At 40.6% G+C, this 19810-nt stretch overlaps 1 long non-coding RNA gene across 1 annotated transcript; it reads left to right on the top strand.

Annotated features, from left to right (window-relative positions):
- The first annotated feature begins 3751 nt into the window (after window positions 1-3751).
- Window positions 3752-4934, top strand: LOC144318112 (uncharacterized). Its single transcript, XR_013383955.1, has 3 exons — window positions 3752-4010; window positions 4167-4267; window positions 4739-4934. It is a non-coding gene; the product is annotated as an uncharacterized LOC144318112 (long non-coding RNA).
- The last annotated feature ends 14876 nt before the right edge of the window (window positions 4935-19810 follow it).

The following is a 19810-nucleotide window of genomic DNA, read 5'->3' as shown; positions in this document are numbered from 1 at the left end:
TGATTCATAGAACAACCACAGGTTGATGTGACATGAAGTGATTCTGTCTAATCAGGATGCTACTTCATCAAGAAATACTCACTGAGTGTGACTACATGCTGGACTTACAGAACTAGGTATATTGCAGTGAACTCAATGAAAAAGTCCTTAATCCCATGGAGTTCATGCATGGGTGGGAGGAAGACATTTAATGTAACTGGGGCACTAAGTACTAAGAAGGTAAATTAAGGAGAAGAGGTGTGGTGATGGTACATAGTGGTCAGGGAAAGCCTCTTTGAGGAGGAAGTGTTGGAGCAGAGACCTGAATGAAATAAGAGGGTGAGTCATAGCTTGTATCAGGTAAGAGAGCTTGGGGCAGAGGGAACCAGTGAAAAAAACCTTGAGATAGAGAATGATTGGCCCAACTGAGAGCAGCAAGCAGCAGATCTGGAGCAGAGTGAGTGCAGGGAAGAATGGAAGGAGAGGGGGTTGGCCAGAGAGTGGGGGCAGATCACACGGGCTGTTGAATGACAAGAAATCTGGATTTCATTGTGGATGGGGTGAGGTGTGGGATGAGGAACCATTGGAGGGTTTGGAGCGGATAAGTAACATGATCTGATTTGATTTTGGTTTGTTTTTTAATCCGATTTGAATTTGTAAAGGCTTTTTATGGCTGCTCTGTGGAGGGTAGACTGTAAGTGATGGTGGTGGAGACAGGGGGACAATTAATGGAAATCTTGAGGAAAGCCATGGAATTGAACTTCCCCTGGCCGTGGAATTGAGATTTATGTCTATCTTCTACAGATTTCACGTGGTTGAGAGATATTCCTGATATTCAGATTTAGTACTGCTGCTACTTCTACTATTATTTACTATTACTACTACTACTAGTAGTACTAATATTAATACCATTACTAATAGTGCTGCCATTGCTGCTGCTAGTACTACAGAGTAACAAACATTCATTATATAGCAGAAATGTTGAAAAGTGATTTTCATATATAAATGATCTTATTCACTTCTCTCAATGAACCAAAATAGGAGCTATTTTTAATCCATACTTTACAGATGAGGAAAATAACACTAGGACATGATCAGTGAGTTACCCCAGGTTACATGATTATTAAGTGATGGCAATGGGACTTGACCTTACGCCTTTCTGACTCCAAAGCTTGAAATTCGTTACCTCTATTCAGTTATGGCAAACAGCGAATAATTACGTGTAAATGCAAACAATATGTACAGGGGGGATAACCAGCTGAATAAAGACTTTCATTCAGTAAGTCATTTGTGTGAGACAGCCTATGAAACAGAGGAGACATCAGCATGAGTGAAGGCAGAGGGAAGAAGCCGTGTGAGAGGGAGCACAGGGAGGTGATAGAGTGGGGAGGAACTACGTGGGAGGCATGATGCCTGCAGAGATGTACAGGTGGAAAAGCAGAGTGGTTAAGAACATGAGCTCTGTAATTAAGAATCGGATCAACACTCCTGATCCCTACTTACTCATACAACCATGGGCCAGTTCCTTGACCACCCTGTGCCTAGACTTTGTCATCTGTTAATGGGAGTAAAAACAGCATTGTCTCTATAGGGATATAAATGGGATAAAGCACAAAGAACTCATAAGATGCTTATTAGCATAAGGGCATCTGGGTGGCTCAGTGGGTTGGGCATCTGACTCTTGGTTTTGGCTCAGGTCAGGATCTCATGGGTCGTGAGATGGGGCCCCATGTCTTCCAGCTCTGCTCTGCCTTGAGCAGGGAGTCTGCTTCAGGGTTCTCTTCCTCTGCCCCTGCCCCCATTTGCTGTCTCTCAAATTAATCTCTTTTTTAAACAAATGCTTAGCATATAACAAATACTCAAAAAAAAAGGTTAGCTATTATTAATATAGAGAGAAGTAGATAAAATTGAGAAACATTTAGGATTTGGTAGTTGATTAGAGGATGAGAAGAGTATGACTCCAAGGTTTCTGGGTTAAGCAACTGAGAGGATGGTGGTGTCATGAACTGAAATGGATGAACCGGTCAGAGAATCGGATTTTTTCTTTTCCTTTCTTTTAAGATTATTTATTTGTTTATTCATGAGAAACACAGAGAGAGAAACAGAGACATTGAACTCCCCACAGGGGGCCCGAAGCAAGACTTGAACCTAGGATCAGAACTTGAGGCAAAGACAGATGCTCAATCACTAAGCCAACCAGGTGTCTCAGAATCAGACTTTTTCAAGGCAACATAAAAGTGTTAGCAGGAGAGAGAGAGAGAGAGAGAGAGATCCTAAGAATGAAAGTAATAACATGGGCAAAGAGATATAAAAGAAAAGAAGATGGTGTATTTTCTCAATCTTTAAGGGAGAAATGGAATCATCCATGAGTATGGGAAATGAAAGAGGAACAGAGAGTGTTAGACAAAAGGAATACTTAACATAGCTATGATGTTAGTGTGAATCTCCCCAAACAAAACCTGAGGAGACAAGGACTTGGGCGTAGGTAACTGGGTGTTTATGTGACAGTTTAGCTCCAAAAGTAGGAAGAGAGAGTAGGTCAAATGAGATGAGAAAGGAAGGAAAGTTGATAAATGGGGTGTTATTGAGTTGATAATCACTATGGACAAGCAGAAAGCATCTTGCTGGGGGTCCTCTGAGAAACTGGGGGATACACCCCAGAATGTCCCCTCTTGGGGGCATTATCCACTGACTCCCATCTTCCATTGGCTGAGAGTTGCCATTAACTCCCCTGTGTTTCTAGGCTCTGCCTATGTGTGTCCTGAGTGATCTGCCACCATTTTGAAAAAAAGACTTGAGACAGAAAAGTGGAGAGACATGGTGGGGAGTAGATATAGGAATGGGCAATGACCATTCTCTGTAGCTAAAGTCAGAATTGGGAAAGAATACCATCTGCTACAGAAAGTAGTGAGTGGTAAACTTGAGATCTTACAAAAATCCTGAAATGTGTAAGCACTTTTAGTATTATTTAATATATGAAGACCTTCAGCTTAGAAGGTGTAAGTAAGTTGGTAAATGAGGGGTTTAAACCCTTAAATCAGATGGAATCCAAAACATACACACTTTTCCCACCTACTGTGCTGACAGCCTTCCCCCAAAAATTCTATTAAAATGGAAATGGCAACATTAATGGACCAGTTCTTCCCAGTACTAATTATTGGACTTTTGCTGACTTATGGTTCTCCAGACCAGGATCTAAAAATACCCACTTCTTGAGAGACTGGATACACAGACTCTAAAGAGGAAAATGAGAGCCACAGAGAATCCAAAATTGGATACCCTTCTCCAGTCGAAGCCCAATGAATGGGAATTGCATTTCTCAGCCCAATCAAGAAATTCTTTACCTCCAGGAATATGCAGCTATTAAAGTTCCAGGCCTCCAGCCTCAGAGGAGGAATTCCAAAAATTCTGCCTATAATCTGCTTAGCTCAGTATATGCCCAGTGAACTGAGATATCTTTCTGTTTCCCTCACTGTGACAGAACTTTCTAACACTATTTGGCCCCAAAACACCTTGTCTTCTAGACCTGTCAACTGCATTGTGTTTCCCTATAACTGTGCAGAGAACAGCACTGAAAACAGGTGTTACAGCTGCTATTGATAACTGGAATTCAGAACCCTCAGTAGTCTGACATAAGCCAGGCATAAGGTGAAGAAGGTTCCAATCCTTCTCTAACCTGAGGACTTCCATTGGCTGGTGGAAGCCCTTAGAATCATGCTGAATCTGAGAACATTCTGAAAAATAGAATAATGTTCTCTTACGATCTCTGTGTCCTGCAGGATGAAAGGAAAAGAGAGAGGATAGGTGTGGTGGGGAGAGGCGAGGTTATTGAACATTTATCTATGCCAGTTACATCCTCATAGATTATCTCATCTGATTCCCATGAGTTTGTAAGAGATCCAAGAAAATTAGGGTGAATTTATAAGGTTCAAAAGCCCATGCTCAAAGCCAAGATTTGAACTCAGATGGCTGACTTCAAGCCCAGACAGCAAATATAGCACTCATGCCGCCACTTCCTGTCCTGCACTCAGGTAGACATTACTAACTAATCAGGCTTTTTATTCCACTGATTTTAGAATCTTTTTCATCTCACTGTCCTACATGGTCATTACCAATCAAGCAGAGAGTAGTAAAAGCCAACTGAAATCCTTCCCATTAAAAAAAAAGATCCTTTCCATTTACCAAAGATTTGCTGGCAGAAGGAAGATTTTTTTCTTCAAGGGAGGCCATGCCCATCACAGAGGCATTACCATTACTGTCCGGATCCAATCTGAAAGGTCATCTTGAGGTAATACAGTGGTTCCTACATTCCTACCAGGATCTCCCTTTGATAGTAACAAGGAGTGCTGCATACAGCTATCCTCCCATCCCCCAGTAGCCAACACCGATAACATGTTAATGCATTTTTTCCTTCCAGAAATGTTGCTTTTCACTTGAACTTAACTGTGATCACACTGCATCTGCATTTCAAATCCTAATCTCCCATGCCATAATAAACTCTCCGTTTGTTAATTTTTATTTCTGCCCCAAATATATGAAGTCAAAGAAATCAGACCATGCATTCCTTTCCACTCTCCGGCACCCTGCGGCATAGAATGCTTTTTCAAAGGAGACTTAAGAAATGGGCATTGCTGCTCAGCTTGGGCAAGGCTGAGGGTTTGCAGTGGGCAAAGAAATGTTTTGGTGTTGGAATCTGGAGGTGTTCTCTTCACTGTCACATTCCCCTCTCCATGCTCATGATTGATATTAATCTCTCCAGCCTCCTTTGATGTCAGCAAAATCATTTTATTTGAGCAGTAGCCCGAAGGACCGTGGCTGATTCACCACCTGTTGTCATCTTCCCTCCTTCCTCCAGCAGTGAATTTAGAAGATCTCTTCACAGGGTAGCAGTGTATTTGCTAGAGCACTGCAGTTCCCCATGTTTGATCTCATGTTTCTTGCCTGGAGCTTATATTTCAGACTAGAGTAAATTATTTACTGGTGTAACAACCAAGTCTTGTGTTATTTAAAATATAAACCTGAAGTATCGGAGCAATCAGACCTCACCAGCTGACACTATTTATGCTTTGCAGATACAGAGACAGATCAAAGGATGAATCATAATTATCCCAACACATCCATTTTTCTAAGTACAAGAGGAGGAGATGCAGTTTTCTCTCCTGACTATGAATTTCAGGAAATGAATAGCAACTTAGGCAAGAGTCTGTTGACTTCTCTTCCCCAGAGCCATTGCAACAAGGAAACAGGAGGGTGGCCAGGGAACAGTCAACTCAGGGGCTGACATTAACCCTGTCCTGGCTTCTGTCCTTTGCACTTTCAACAAACTTTGCACATCAGCAGTCCTTGGTTCGTACTTTTGCTCACACAGTGTGTTGTACTTGTTTCACTTCCTTTCTCTTCTTTGCTTCCCACCAGTCCATGAGCTCCTGGAGGGCAGGAAACCAAGGTACACAGAAGAGGGTGCTTATGCAGAAGTAGTTAGCATTTGCTTTCTTTGGTAGTTTTAATATTGTCTGGCTAGAAGCCTTTTTTGTCCACCTGCTGGGTAACCTACTTTGGGATGGATAAAATTAGTGGCTAGTGGCAGGCAATATAGGTAAGTGGCTTAGAGGCTAGGTTTTGGAATGATGTAGAGGTGGGTCCTGGCTCTGTTACTTTTGCTATGTGATCCTCAAGAATGTTACTTTTTTATGAAAATTAAGACAATTCATATAAAATAATTTACTTCTATAAAGAATTTAGCATAGTACGTGCACAATCAGTGCTCAATAAGCAATCGTCATCATTACTGTTTGGGAAGATCTGCAAGCCTTTTATAGGTCCAAGAAATACTGCAGGTAGATGGTATCAGGACATAGTGTTCTCTGGAACAGCTGGGTTCTATGTAAAAGGAAATGTCTTTCTTGATCTGACTTTGCCAAAGACTCTTTTGGAGAATGAAAGGGATTCTGTGTAATAAGGAGCAACATCTGAAAATCAGCCATTCAAGGAGTCATTCTGCATTAATATCCCAGTGCTTGCCCTTTATCTCATTGCCTCCCCTTGTCTCTGCAAAAAAAGGAGTATGGCAGTTAGGTGTGTCTTAGAATGACTGGTGCCTCTGGGGCCTGAAGTCACATATGGAAAGGACCCACTTCTGCAAATGCGTCTCTGCCTTTAGGATGCAGAAGCACAGACCCAAAGCTCTTAAGGATGGCTCTCAGAGGACTGAGCCCTGAGGCTGGATGGGTTCCAGGCTCAGTTCAGTGGACGTCAGTTTAGAGGTCTTCCAGAGACCTCTAATAAAAATAATGGAATTCCTAAATTCTGCAGATCTTCTAAGGAACTCAGTCTGTCTTTATATGTGATCTCATCTCTCCTTTCCAGATCAGAAAAAGACCAGACCCCTTGATCTGTTCATCTAAACCAAAGTAACCCTCCCTACAGGAGATTTATTACCACATTTTCATGATTCTAAGACACTTCATTTGTAAGCCACATCACTGGTATGATAGCACCTTTCTGGAAGAAAAACACAAAAATAAATATGCACATCAATTGTCAGTTGCACTTTGAGAAATGTTAAAATGTGGAAAGATGTACAACTTGGAATCGAAGAAAAAATTAGTCATACTAACTTAATGGGCACTTGTTGCAACAGAAATGCTAGAGCTGTCATTGAATTAGGAAGCCCAGCAGTGGCTGTGTGATAGGAGAGTTCCCAGCCCCCCCGCCTCGTCCTTTGTCTACCTGTTTGTTCCACGGTCTTCACAAACCCTGAGCCTGGCCTCCAGAAAAAGTTGGTGCTTACCTGTTGATGTCACACATATCCATAATATTTGTCCCCTGTGACTCCAACCTCTCTCTGCAACTAGGCAAGTTTTTTTTTTTTTTTTTATTTCCTGCAGAAAATCGACTGCTATCCTAGAGACTCCTGCCCCTTTAACTCACCATCTCTTAATGTGGTGGGTGATTAAGACACACCATCAGGCAACAGGAAAGTCTACACTGGTGACTGCTTTGCAAACTTCATTGGCATTTTGCTGGAGGGGCCTAGGAGGACAAAGGGAGTTGATATTTACCATATGAAATTCTCCATAGGAATTATATGCCTCTTATTTATCTCTTTGGTCCAAAACAAGACTTATTTCCTTGGTTAGAGAGACCCTCTTTCCAGTTTGATAATTCCGAAGAATAAATGCCAAGACTGTGCGTGTGACTGGGAGTGTCTGAGAATGACCTTGGGAGCCACTAACCCACCCACTGCGGGTGTCCATTGGCAAAAGGAAAATGTTAGCCCACGTCAGTCAGAAAGTGGAAGCAGAGAAGAGCTACAGAGTTCACAAAGCATACAAGTGAGGGAACCATGTAACAGACAACTCCTGGAAGGATGAAAGTTGTTTCATGTGTCTTTCTCTTCTCCGATCTATTGGATCTACAGAGGTACATCAGGTCTCCGTGATGGTTGTACATAATCCCAGCACCCTGAGCATCATCTGATTGGACTGGAGCTGATCACGTGGCTCAAATAGGGCCAGTAAGTTCTCTCTAATAGAATTCAGAATCCAATTAAGCCTGTCAGTCTCTATTTGCGGTTGGCTAAGAGCACCAGTTATGAGGTCAGACACCTGAGGAGTGCACCCACAACTTCCCAGTTGTCCTTAGGCAGGTCACTTAACCCCTGAGCACCCTCCCTTGAAAACTAATAAGGGCAGTGGCAGCACCCACACCATCTAAGATGCTTAGCACATTGTTCTCGGCAGATAGAATGTGCTCAATAAATACTAACATTAATTGTTTTAGTTTCCAATGAAGGCCATAACAAGTTATCACAAACTTAGTGGCTGAACACAATGCAAATTTAATATCTTACCATTCTGTAGGTTAGAAATCCAATATAAGTCTCATCCTGTGATTGTGTGATTGCATTGAACCCACCTGGATAATCCAGGCTAATCTCTCTACTTTTAAAGTCAGCTGATTGGCAACCATAATTCAATTAATAATCTTAATACTACTTTGGTACAAAATGTAGCACATTCACGGATTCTGGAGATTAAGATATGGACATCTCTGAGTAGGCATTATTCTGCCTACCACAACTATAAAAAAAATTGGGAGCTCTGGGGCAGCAATAGTACAAGGTAGAGATGGTGACGAAAAGAAAGCAACTTTGCAGGAGAATGAAGAGAGTCCAGATATGTAGAGTTCTGAGGTCTTCCCAGTTCCCCAGTTCAGCCCTTCTGGAGGCCCATCTTCATTCCTTCACATGGCTTCCCCAAACTGAAATTACATGCTTCATTACATGATCATTACAGCAAATCCTCTCCCTCCATTAATTTTTTTTTCTTTTTTTAGCTGGTTCAAGCAAGCTTAAGTAGGTTGCTAATAGTTAACAAGGGGTGCCTGGGCTCAATCCATTAAGCCTTCAATTCTTAATTTCACTCAGATCATGATCTCAGTGTAGTGAGATAAAGCCCAGCCTTGGGCTCTGTTCTCAGTGGGGAGTCTGCTTGAGATTCTCTCCCTGTCTGTCTGCCCTGAGCCTCGCTCATGTGCTCTCTCTCAAATAAATAAATAAAGTCTTATAAAGAATACTTAACACTTGGAATCTTAATAGGATGGAAATGTTCCCAGTAATAATGCTCTGTATCACAGCTACTCAGCAATGAATCCTATCACAGTGACTACTTTTATAAAAACATTACTCAACAGTGATCATCTACTCTTCACTCTCCATGTATAATATGCCTTTGAAGCACATGCCACAGCTCGAATACCTTGGGACTTGGTCTTTGGGTGATGAGTTTTTTTCCTTTTTCAGGCACAAAACACTCATTTAGAGATGACCCAGGCCTTTTATATCAATCAGTGGTATCTAGATGCATAAAGTTATACTACTCATTGATAATCTACTGCAGGATTATAGCTGAGCCAAGTCCATTCATACCTTTTCTTTGTCCAGAAGTGCAATGCTCTCTTGAAAGGTGTTATCAGACTTCCTCTTCCACCTCTTCTAAATTGACATTATCTCTGAACTATTGTGTGAAAGACAAAGACATTCAGGTACAGGATTTCCTGGAGTACTGGCCTTGCACCACTGTGTTATTACACTTGGAATTGGTTTGTGGATAGACTTGAAGAAATGTGCATTTGAATCCTAACTGTACCTCCTAAGAGCTCAGGGAGCACAAGCAAGCTACTGAACCTCTCTTAGCCTTAATATCCTCTTCGTATAAAATAGAGATAATGTTTCCCACCTCAAAGGATTGTTATGGGAATTAAATGAGAATTCTGTGCCTGACCTAGTGCTGAATATACAGCAAATATTCAAAAGTGAAATCTTTCACTCATTTTATTTGGTTGAACCAGGAATCAAAAACACATCTCAGGTATTACCTTTTCTTGTACCACCAGGAAAAGAACTAAAAAAAGTTCAACGAGTACAAAACATGATTTTCCTTTGGTTATTCTTTTTTTTTTTCTTTTTTGAAGAGAAGTAAGCCTTTATTTCCTTGTTCACAAATAAAGCTGCTGAATTGGTTGCTTTTTGGTGATCCTTTGGTCCTTCTTGAGTCAATGAGTGTAGGCAGAGAGTAGGAGAAAACCAGGAAACCAGAGATCTGAATACCATATCTATACAGAGTAATTGAATACATTTCAAAAGCCTAATGAAATGGACGAAGGTAAGAAGCAGGATGGAATTTAGAGCACAATACTATTTACATAAATGTGAAACATGCACACACAAATACCATATTTTTTCAAGGGTATAGGTACATTTTAAGTGTGTATAAAATATGGAAGGTGACTTGAAGGATATATATTATATGCACTAGTGTAAGTACCTGGTAGAGAAAAATAGGAAGGAAAAATTAAATGAAAAGAAGCTTCTAGCACTGGATGATAATTTTAACATGCTATGAATGGGAGAGTATGCCATTTCCTCTCCATATATTTATATTCTATATTCATATATATGTGAATCTTTAGTAGGATAAATATAAATAATTATAAAACCAAGATCTAAATGTTGATCAAATACATACCTATCAGCCAGGTCTCCACTTCCATAATTCCCTTCTGTGGTCTTCCTTGAACTCAATGAGTTAGGAAAGTTCTGATTCTACTCTGTGATTCATACTCACTGAGTTTCTTTTTTTTTTTTTTTCTTTTCTCACTGAGTTTCTTGGGTGATATCATTAAAAGTATAATAATTATAGGGTTTTACTGTGAATGGAAAAGTGCATATTGGTAATGGAATGTCATTTGTCTCCACCAATGGTAATGTTTTGAAAGCCATGGGCTCTGAGACTAACTGTGATCCTAAGGCTGTGGCAATAAAAGTCATGGTCTTCAATGCCCTGGACTCATAAGTTGAGTATTGCTTTTGCACAATGACAACAATGATTAATTTCATCCAAATCATCCTTTCTCTCACTGTTAATCTGCTGTGTTTTTCTGAACATTTTCCTGTGGATTAGTATTGATGCTTGGGTTTCCTTGGAGAGAACAAGCGATGTAGCAAAAGCCTCCCAAGATGTGTACCGATGCTCTTCTCCTATTGATCTAATTAAAGATCATGATGCCTAATATAATTAGTTCAGTCGGCCTTTCTGTCTGGATGGTTCTTACACTTTTAGACATGTAAGCACCACAGCTAAATTGCTCTGGGGTAATGAATTGCAATTTTAAAGGAAGCGGCTTTCAGGGTACAAATACGTGAATCAACTAGGACATTAATTATAGGATTTCCTTTTTTTCCCCCAAGCAATCGATGCTTATTTTCATCCTAGACTTTTTTCATCTAGAGGCGGGACACTCAGTGCCATTTTGTGGAACATGCTTTAAATTCTTGACTTAATGGACTGTCCAGAGCACAGGATGTGTGACTTAATACTTTAGTTCAGATGATATCTAGCATTTTATTTTATGGTACAAGAGATAAAAGGGGGACTTGGGAAAATGTGTAAGTCTTAAGAAAGCAAGCAAAACTATATAAGATCTGGATCACATGATAAGGAATTGACTTTTGGAGAGAAGAATGAGATCAGTAGAGCTATTGGGAGATTGAAGAGTTGATGACAGAAAGATTAGGGAGTTCTCATCTGAAATTTTCCACGTTTTCAACTAAGTAGAGGTAAGGTCATCAGATGGGAGAATGGGTTAGTGACAGTGACAATAATAATAATATTATCATTATTATCAATAGCCAGCATTCATTGAGTTCTTCCCATGTGCCAGGTATTACTTTAATCAATTTTTAATATATTAACCCTTAATCTTCACAACGACCTTATGAAGCTAGATTGGATCTTGGAAAGCAGATGAATAAGCTCAGTAAAAAAAAAAACATTGTAAGATATAAAATGAGTATCTGGATTTATTTTCTCTCTAGTGTTTTTAGCGGCTCAGGTATAGCACAGAGAAGGCAGATGGCTTACTGCATCTAGGGTTGGGTTTTGCCAAGCAAATATGGTATGGAGAGAAAATGAGTCAGGAATATTGTGTGAGTGGGCATTTGGAAGCAGGCAGTTGCAAGTGATGGACCATGAGAATGGGAGAGAAAAGTAGTGGAGGAGGACAAATGAATCTGGAGAAGGTGGTGGCCTGAATGGCCTACAGTCATAGTGAAGTTGAAGAATTATGGTATTGGACATAGTTGCCTTCAAGCTGGAAGAATAGGAGTTTGTGGTCATGGAATCAGAAGCTGGCATTTATGTTTATAGATGGAACAGTGTTCAGTGATGGTGAGTTCTAAGGCATGTCCCTAAGTGGTAAAGAGGACATGAAATGATAGACATGGTCAGATTTGTATTTGGGAAGATGAGCAGTAGGCAAGGAGTAAGCCTGGAGGCAGGGAGAGGATTGGAAAAGTTCCAGCCATCCTGGAGAAAGAGAGATTGTGGCATCTTGGCTAGAATGGTGGCAGTAAGGATGCAGATGAGGAAGCAGATGGACCGGGGAGACATTTAGCAGGTAGAAGTGTGGAAGAACTTCATGGATTTGACTGAATACAGAATCAAGGAAAGAGATGAAGCAGAGTGATACCCAGATTCTAAGTCCTAGTCTTGACAACTGGGTGAAAGTTGATAGGCTTCAATCATTAAAAAAAGAACTGGGAAGGAAAAAAATAATGAATTCAGGGTAGACAAGAAGAGCTGGAGATACTTCAAAAGGTTTAAGATAAACCACGATTTCTCTTACATATAGACAGGATCCTTCGATGTTGCTTTCAATGTTGCATCTCCTGGAAAGAAAGGTTTGTATGTGCCTCAGTCACTAAGGAACTCAAATAGGCTCTGTGGGAGGAGTGAGTATTGAAAATGGGGAGGTGAATACAGAAGTTGGGAAAGGCATTACAAAGACTGAAGGTGAGACCCAGTAGACTAGGAATAAGTGAAGTGGTGCTCTCAGGTCAGGCTGAACCAGAGCATGAATAACAGCCGGCAAAGACTACAAACATCCTTTATGTTTCTTGGAGCTGTGGCCATCTTTGTTGCCTGTGCTGTGTATTCTCATGCTGGATCATCTTGGAAGAAGAAAACCTTCAGAATCTTCTCAATTTCCATCTCCTCACAATAGCATGAAGGGTCTCATTGGGTTGCAGATAAGACAACTCCACTCACAGGAAAGTAAGTAAAACATAAGACTTCAGTGGACTCATGGTGAATGTCTTTGACTGAATCTGAAGAAAAATACGAGAAAAAGCAGCCTTCCAGAACGGTAGGGGGTGGGGACCAGGACAGCTCTTGAATCCCAGCAGCAGGGCTGTGTGTACCTTCACCCTGCAGCTCTGCTTATCCTTGGTACATATCCATTAGTGTGGTGGGTATTTCTTGAGCATCTATTATGGGCCAGGCATTATGCCAGATGCTGGGGCTATAAAACTGAACAAAAGGAAAGATGACCCCCATCCTGATAGAGCTTGGATTCTGCTATGACATGTAGTCATTACTCAACTAATGACACACACAGATGTGTAACAGGAGGTGGGGGGTCACATATCAGGAACCTGGCTGCTGAGGACCTACCTGAGGGAAATTTTCAGAAAAGATGAACTGGATAGAATCCTTCAAATAACTATTACATCAATTCACATGACATCATTACTTTCCATGATATGAAAGACCAAAGATTGCCACTGTCCCATACATGTTTCCAAGGTCCTTTGGGGGAGACAGCATCTGGGGAGTGGAGAGGGCAAAGGATTTTGGGAAAGACACTTGGCCAAATCATGTGTGTCTGTGGGCAGATGGCTTAGTCTACCCTACTCCATCCTCTGTAAAAGGAGAGATCATCACAATAGCCTCTGTGTCCCAAGCTGGTACACACTATAATATCATTTTAATGCCATTTTTGCCTCAAGGGGTACAAATTGTCACCCTCATATCATAAAAGTAGAAACAAAGGTTGAACATGTTTTAAACCAGGAATGACTTCAAAGTCTACCTACCCTTCATCATTTTCCTCCTCAAATCTCATAACCTTCTACATCGAATGAGTAATTATTATCATTATCATTCTTAACAGAAATAATAGCAGTGTTCAATTGATAATATAATTACTGCTGATAGCTAAGACATATAGCACACTATTTGCCAGGCACTGTTCTAAACACTTTCCATATATTTATTCATTTAACCCCTGGAACAACCTATAAGATAAAATAGTATAATCATCTCCACTTAACAGATAGGTAACTGAGACACTAAGAAATTAAGTAATTTGAACAGGTTACATAAGTAGCAGAGCTATAACTTAACTACAGAGACTAGTCTCAGAGTGCAGGCTCTTCACATTTCCGATCTCTCTCTTGCTCACTTGTTCTCTCTCTCTGATTTTCACTGTGTGTGTCTCTCAACACACACACAAACACACAAACACACACACACACACAAACCCCAAAGGGGAAAAACAAAACCCACTATGATTACTCATCACAGATTTTTGCCTGAATCCATTTTTAAAATGAAGCACTAAGGAACATAAACTTGGTGTTACAACTTGCTATTACTGCTACTGACTCCATTTTACTGATAAGGAAACTGAGGCTCAGAGACCTCTCCTTATTGGAGATAACTCAGATTGTAATTGGAGGAGTCAGGATTCAAATCCAGGTCTGGTTGACCCCAAAGCCCTACTGATATGAGGACATGAAAACAGTTTCCCATATCCTTTCTCAACTGGTTCCATCTCAGCCCTTCTTGAGTAAACTTTGGGGTCTTTGTGAAAAAATAAAATAAAAGATCAGTATGGTAAAAAGTGCCTATTAGGTCTTAAGTCATGCCAGCCCTCACTCTGAGATACCCATACACCATACCAGGCTGTGTCCTCATTTCAAAAAAAAAAAAAGTCACAACATGAAATTGATCTCTCATGTATTTTCTGCTTCTGTTATAATCTCTGGCATGGAAATGAGTTATTTAGGTTGTTAGTAGCTGACAGTCCCCATAAATTGCAAGAGGAGGCTCAGCAGGGTGACAGGTGATGCCGTTTTGTACTTTGTCATACTACATCTCTCTCTCTGGTTATAATCTCTCCCTGCAATTCCATGTACCAAGCAGCCATGAATTATACATGTACTTTCTGAAGTTTGATGAAAGTTCTCCCACCTATTAAATTGCCAGGTTCCCAAATCTAACATAAATCTAATCCAAACATGCTTAGGAAAATATTGTGCCATTTGTTCTTCTAATATTGTGCCTTTTCCTTTGTTGTATCATGTATTCAAAGTGTCGAGAGCTTCTGCTTACTGTATATTCACCTGGGGATCACAAACCAGTCAAATGAGTCTGCAACATGGCTCAGAAATGTTAGCAATTCAGAAAACACAGGCTCATTCATTCCACCCCATCATGTAGGATGAAACCCTTTCACTGCCCTGGAAGCAACTAGCAGGGGGAAAAAAAACTGTAGTAGAGAAGTCAAAATCCCAAATAAAAATCCCAAGATGGGGAAATCCAGCTTACTTTCACTGGCTTACTATTGCCTGTGGGTGAAGAAATTAACCTTTAGGAAAGCATCCTAGGTTCTTTGTGATACAGCTTCTTTCCATCTGTGCATGTTGCTCTGATCTCAACACACTTTCTAGCCATGTCAAATTACAACCAATCCTTGGCATATTCATGCTGAAAAATCCTATTATGAATTATGAATGACCCTGAGATCCTTTTATTGATTAGGATTTTTTTTTCTTGTTGCAAGTGAAAGAACCATAACTCAAACTGACTTAAGCAAAAGGAAGAAATTCTTGTGCTATGTAGTTGATAAGTTCAGGAATATAGGAAATTGTAGGTGTGGCTGGATCCAGGAATTCAAAGGACATCACCAAGACTCAGATTCTCACCATCTCTCAGCTCTGCTCTCCTCTATGTTACTGTCATTTTAGATAAGCTCTGTCCTTACCTGCAAGCCAGAACAAAGATCATGCTTATTTTAAAAAAAATAATAGTAAAAAAGCTTCAAGTATTTATTGAAGATTTGAGTCAAGAAAAAAAAATTAGAGTGTTGCACATGAACATCCTACTTAAGAGTATCTCTGGAAAAGTCAGATGATCTGACAATATCAAGCCTTCCCTGATAAATGGTAACCATGGACTGGCTGCTTAGAAGCATTCTGTTGAAACAGGGCATGTGCTCTCTTTTTATTACCATCCTTCCCACACCTCATTGTCTCCCAACTCTAGAACCAAAAGTTAGTTGTCATGTATTATGCTTTCATTGTAGTTTTTGTTTTAGAAGAGAATTTTCTTTATGGCCATATCTTTAAGAAAAATGAGTCAATTAGGGGTACCTGGATAGTGCAGTTAGGAGTCCAACTCTTGGTTTTGGTTGAGGTCATGATCTCAGGGTGATGAGATCAAGCCTCACATGGGACTCCACACTCAACACAGAATCTGCTTGAGATTATCTCTCCTTCTCTCTCTGCATCTCATGTGTGTGCTCTCTCACTCTCTTTCTAAATAAAAAATAAATCTTTTCCAAAAAAATGGGTCAGTTAATGAATACTGAGAGCCGTGTGAATTTCCTTACACCTATTTCACTATAGTTACATATATTGTCTACTTGATGTCCAAGAGAATGGTAGCTTGTGGCTTCCATGGGAAAGTAGTCTTACTTTGATGGGATGGTAGTTAGGAGAGTTGGCCATTCTTGGATCTAGGAGTGGACAAAACAGTGCAGACAGAATGAGAGCACTGACAGATATTCACCCGCAATTTAAATATTCCATCTCCTTTTTTCCCAAACTGAATCTACACCCTGACATTTGGTCCACAGCTAAACTGACAGCTCTTGGTGACTGTCTCAGAGCATATATGTGGAAAATGGGTTCCTCATCTTTCAAGTTGGTCATCCTCTTGGGATGGAAAGAAAGGAATCTCCAACTATTTTAAGAAAGCAATGCTGTAGGTTGTCACATGGTTTCAACAAGGGAGCTTCCTTTCTGGGATCAGAGTGATTCAGTGGGTGCTTTTTGCTTGGGACTGGCAAAAAAAATCCAAATGCATATATATATATATATATTTATATATTTATGCCAGTTGAAGTCAGAAATGTAAGGAGGTAATGAATGAGACTCAGAGGTAATAAAGTCAGATACTCTGGAGAAATAAAAGACTCGGGGTATACACAGGTATGGTTATGGTTTGGATAAATCTTAGTATACCTAACCAAGGACTCAGATTCATAATAGGAACCACCAAATGTGCATTTATTAAATTATTGCTTGTTTCCTTGGATTCCTTCATGATCTAGGACCTCCACTGACTCTTTATTTGGGATAGAGGCTATGTTGTTAACACCTTTTAACATTAAGAAGGACGATTATTATTCCTCCACTTCTGGGTTGGAGAAAGTTGATTCTGGACAGGTTGGGTAGCTTGCCTGAATGCACCTGAGCAAGTATGAGCAGGACAACCACACAGCCTTTCCACAACTCCTGGAAAAGGGGAAACCAAGAGAATTCTGATCTTACGAGACTCCACACTGGAACATCCTCCCTTCAGTATTTAACTATAATTAGCGACAACCATCCATATGGCGACTTTTCTCAGGCCAGATGGGTGGTTGTCAGGCGGCACATGATCTTTGCTTCACTTTGAAGGAGACGTGAGTAATCCTGGGGATATTAATCCAACAGGGGCTATATTTATCTTCATTTCTTTTGTTAATAACACATCTCTATTTCTTCTCTAGCCATCAGGGGGTATAAGGCACAAACACCAAGGTAGTCCTACCCGGAGCCCAAGGAAAAGGATGCCTCCACTCTGTGGTTCCTACTTGTTTCCACAGACCCATGCTCTAATGGCCTCAGCCACCCTCAAAGGAGTGTGGGAACCCTGTAGGATGTCAGACCCTTAGAGTTTGTCCAGACAGTATGACAGATGAGGAGACTGGGGCTCAAAAAGGATGTGTGGCTGATGTGTAGCAAGTTACAGATGGGGCTGGAGTGAAAGTCACATGATTTCTCTTTGGTTTTATGTGGGAATGGGAGTGACATCCTATTTTGCATCCTAGGGAGCCAAACCATAAAAAAATTACATGGCGACCTCTTTATTTTTACTCTCAAAACATGAAAAATTATGTGGTTACCCTATTTCAAGGGACTACAGTCACCTTTAAAAGGAGGCAGAGGGTGGGTATTGTCAGCATATATATGGTGGAAGTAGAGCCAGAAAAGCTTTCAGGATTCAAGGTGGTCCTACAAACAACCTACTCCATCCATCCCTCTTTAGTCCATGAGCTTTCTCCCTAATGACAGCTCTGCATCTCCTCTCTCAACTCAGCCTAACACAGAGAGCCACACCAATGGCTGTCCCACACTATCATTCACCAAGAAGTGAGCCCTCCAGGGACAGAGGCAACACCATCCTGTTATTCTGGATTACTCTGGATTGCCTCTGGATTGCCTCTGACCTTGGCACAAACAGAGTTGCTATAAATACCTTCCTCCCCTTCTTTCAAGAGTTGTATTTAGTGTCTTTACCTCCTTTTCTAGTCTTTCTCCAGTCTGGATATCTATTAGATCCTACTTTGAAGGTCCTTAATATCAAGTAAAATTTTCAGCCAACATTATCTGGCAAAGTTTGTGGTATCTTTATTATTTCCTATCATTGTTCTCGTTGTTATCATAGTGCATTTTATTAGCAGTTTCAAAAGCTTTCAGGATAAAAAAAGTATGAACATCAGCTATTATATAAGAGAAAAAGGCTCCAACACAGGTAGCATACATTTGTGACTTTGGATAAGTTACTTAATCTTTCTATATCTGTGTCTTCATCTGTAAAATGAGAATACTTCCTACCTGATATAGTTATTGTGAGTGTTGAATGAGAAGATGTCCATGGAAGTGCCTAGAGAGACCCTGACACCTAATACTTGCTCAATAAATACTTACATCTTGGCCCAAGTAATTCCTTAGGCATCAACCAATGAGCTGTCTAGCTCAGACCTCCAAAACTTATGCATCATTCCCATTTTTTGTCCTGAAGTCTTTGCCCTGAGTTCTTTCTTTCTCCAGGGTATCTGGTTTATTACCTCCTTATATTTCTGACTTCACCTGGCCCTTATGCCCAAAGCCCTACCTCTCCTCCCCACTATGGCCATCAGATATTTCTGGATGGGTGAATTGCCTCATTTTTGCCCCCATCAAAGAGACATAAATCAGTTAGGGTCTTCCCTCTTTTCCTGAGTCAGAGATAGCAAGTATCTTTCAAACTGAAGGCTGGCTGTGATTAGGTGATAGTGTGAATTCTTAAGGTTCTAAATCTCTTAATAAATTCAGTGGGAAGGAGTTCCATGATTGTTTAGCAGTGTCTGCATGGGCAAGAGTGGAGAGTGACAACCCATATTCCATCTCTACTCTGTGCTGATGATACTGATTTGTTCCCCAAGTCTTCCTAGAATTGTTGCCACATTACACTGTGAGCCAGGATGCAGGTGAGGTCATGAAGCAGCACAAAGTCCATAAGCTTCCACTGCCACTTGACAAACCACTCAAATGTTTTCCCTTCTGGTTCATCAGAAGCTCCATCTTCAAATGCAAAACTGCTTGTTTTATCATTCCCTCATTATTGCATAAGGAAAACAGACCCACAGAACCATCCTTCCTGGGTAGTTGGGGGAATTAGGCCATTAGGTTCTCTCTCCATCTTTTTCAAATGTTTTTAATGAGGCATGCAATTAGGGGGGATAAAAAACTCAGGGGAAACAAGGTATGACTGTGTGAGTCTTTAGGACACAACAGCAATTGCATTATCAGTAATTACCCTTTAAAGAGTACCTACCACTATATATCCTAGCACTGTGGTAGGGGCAAAGCTTATGGCTTCTCATTTAACTTTATGACAGTCCTATGAGGCCTGTACTATTAGTTTTCATTTTACAGGTGGGAAACTGGTCCATATTCACAGTGCAGGTGAATAGCAGAGCTGGATTTTACCCTGGATATTTGTCTGGGTCCAAAATCTGAGTTCTTTCAAGATACTATGTTGTTTCTGAGGAAGGATCTACAAATTCTTAGCTACAGGTCAGCCTTCCTGATCTAATCATTCCCTTTATTTGATTGGCATTTAAGATGAAGTTTCCTTCTATGAGTGTGTGTGTATGTTTCTGCAAGAAGCGTAGATTTCTGCAGTAGATTGGATTAGAAGATGTGGAATCAAAAAGCCAGAGTATGAAGCATGCATCAGTGGGGTCATAAAACAAAGGAGAAGTCTGAATTGGGTCTTACCCCCAAGCCAGAGAGCCCTAGATGAGCCCATCTCCACCCCTAGGTTCTTAGTTTCCTAGGGCAGGCATAACAAAGTAACCCAAAATGAGGGGCTTAAAACAGCACAAATTTATATCT

This window comes from Canis aureus, chromosome 8 (genome assembly GCF_053574225.1).
Source record: "Canis aureus isolate CA01 chromosome 8, VMU_Caureus_v.1.0, whole genome shotgun sequence".
NCBI lineage: Eukaryota > Metazoa > Chordata > Mammalia > Carnivora > Canidae > Canis > Canis aureus.
Note: the sequence above shows the minus strand (reverse complement) of the source record. Positions and strands in the feature narration are given on the sequence as shown.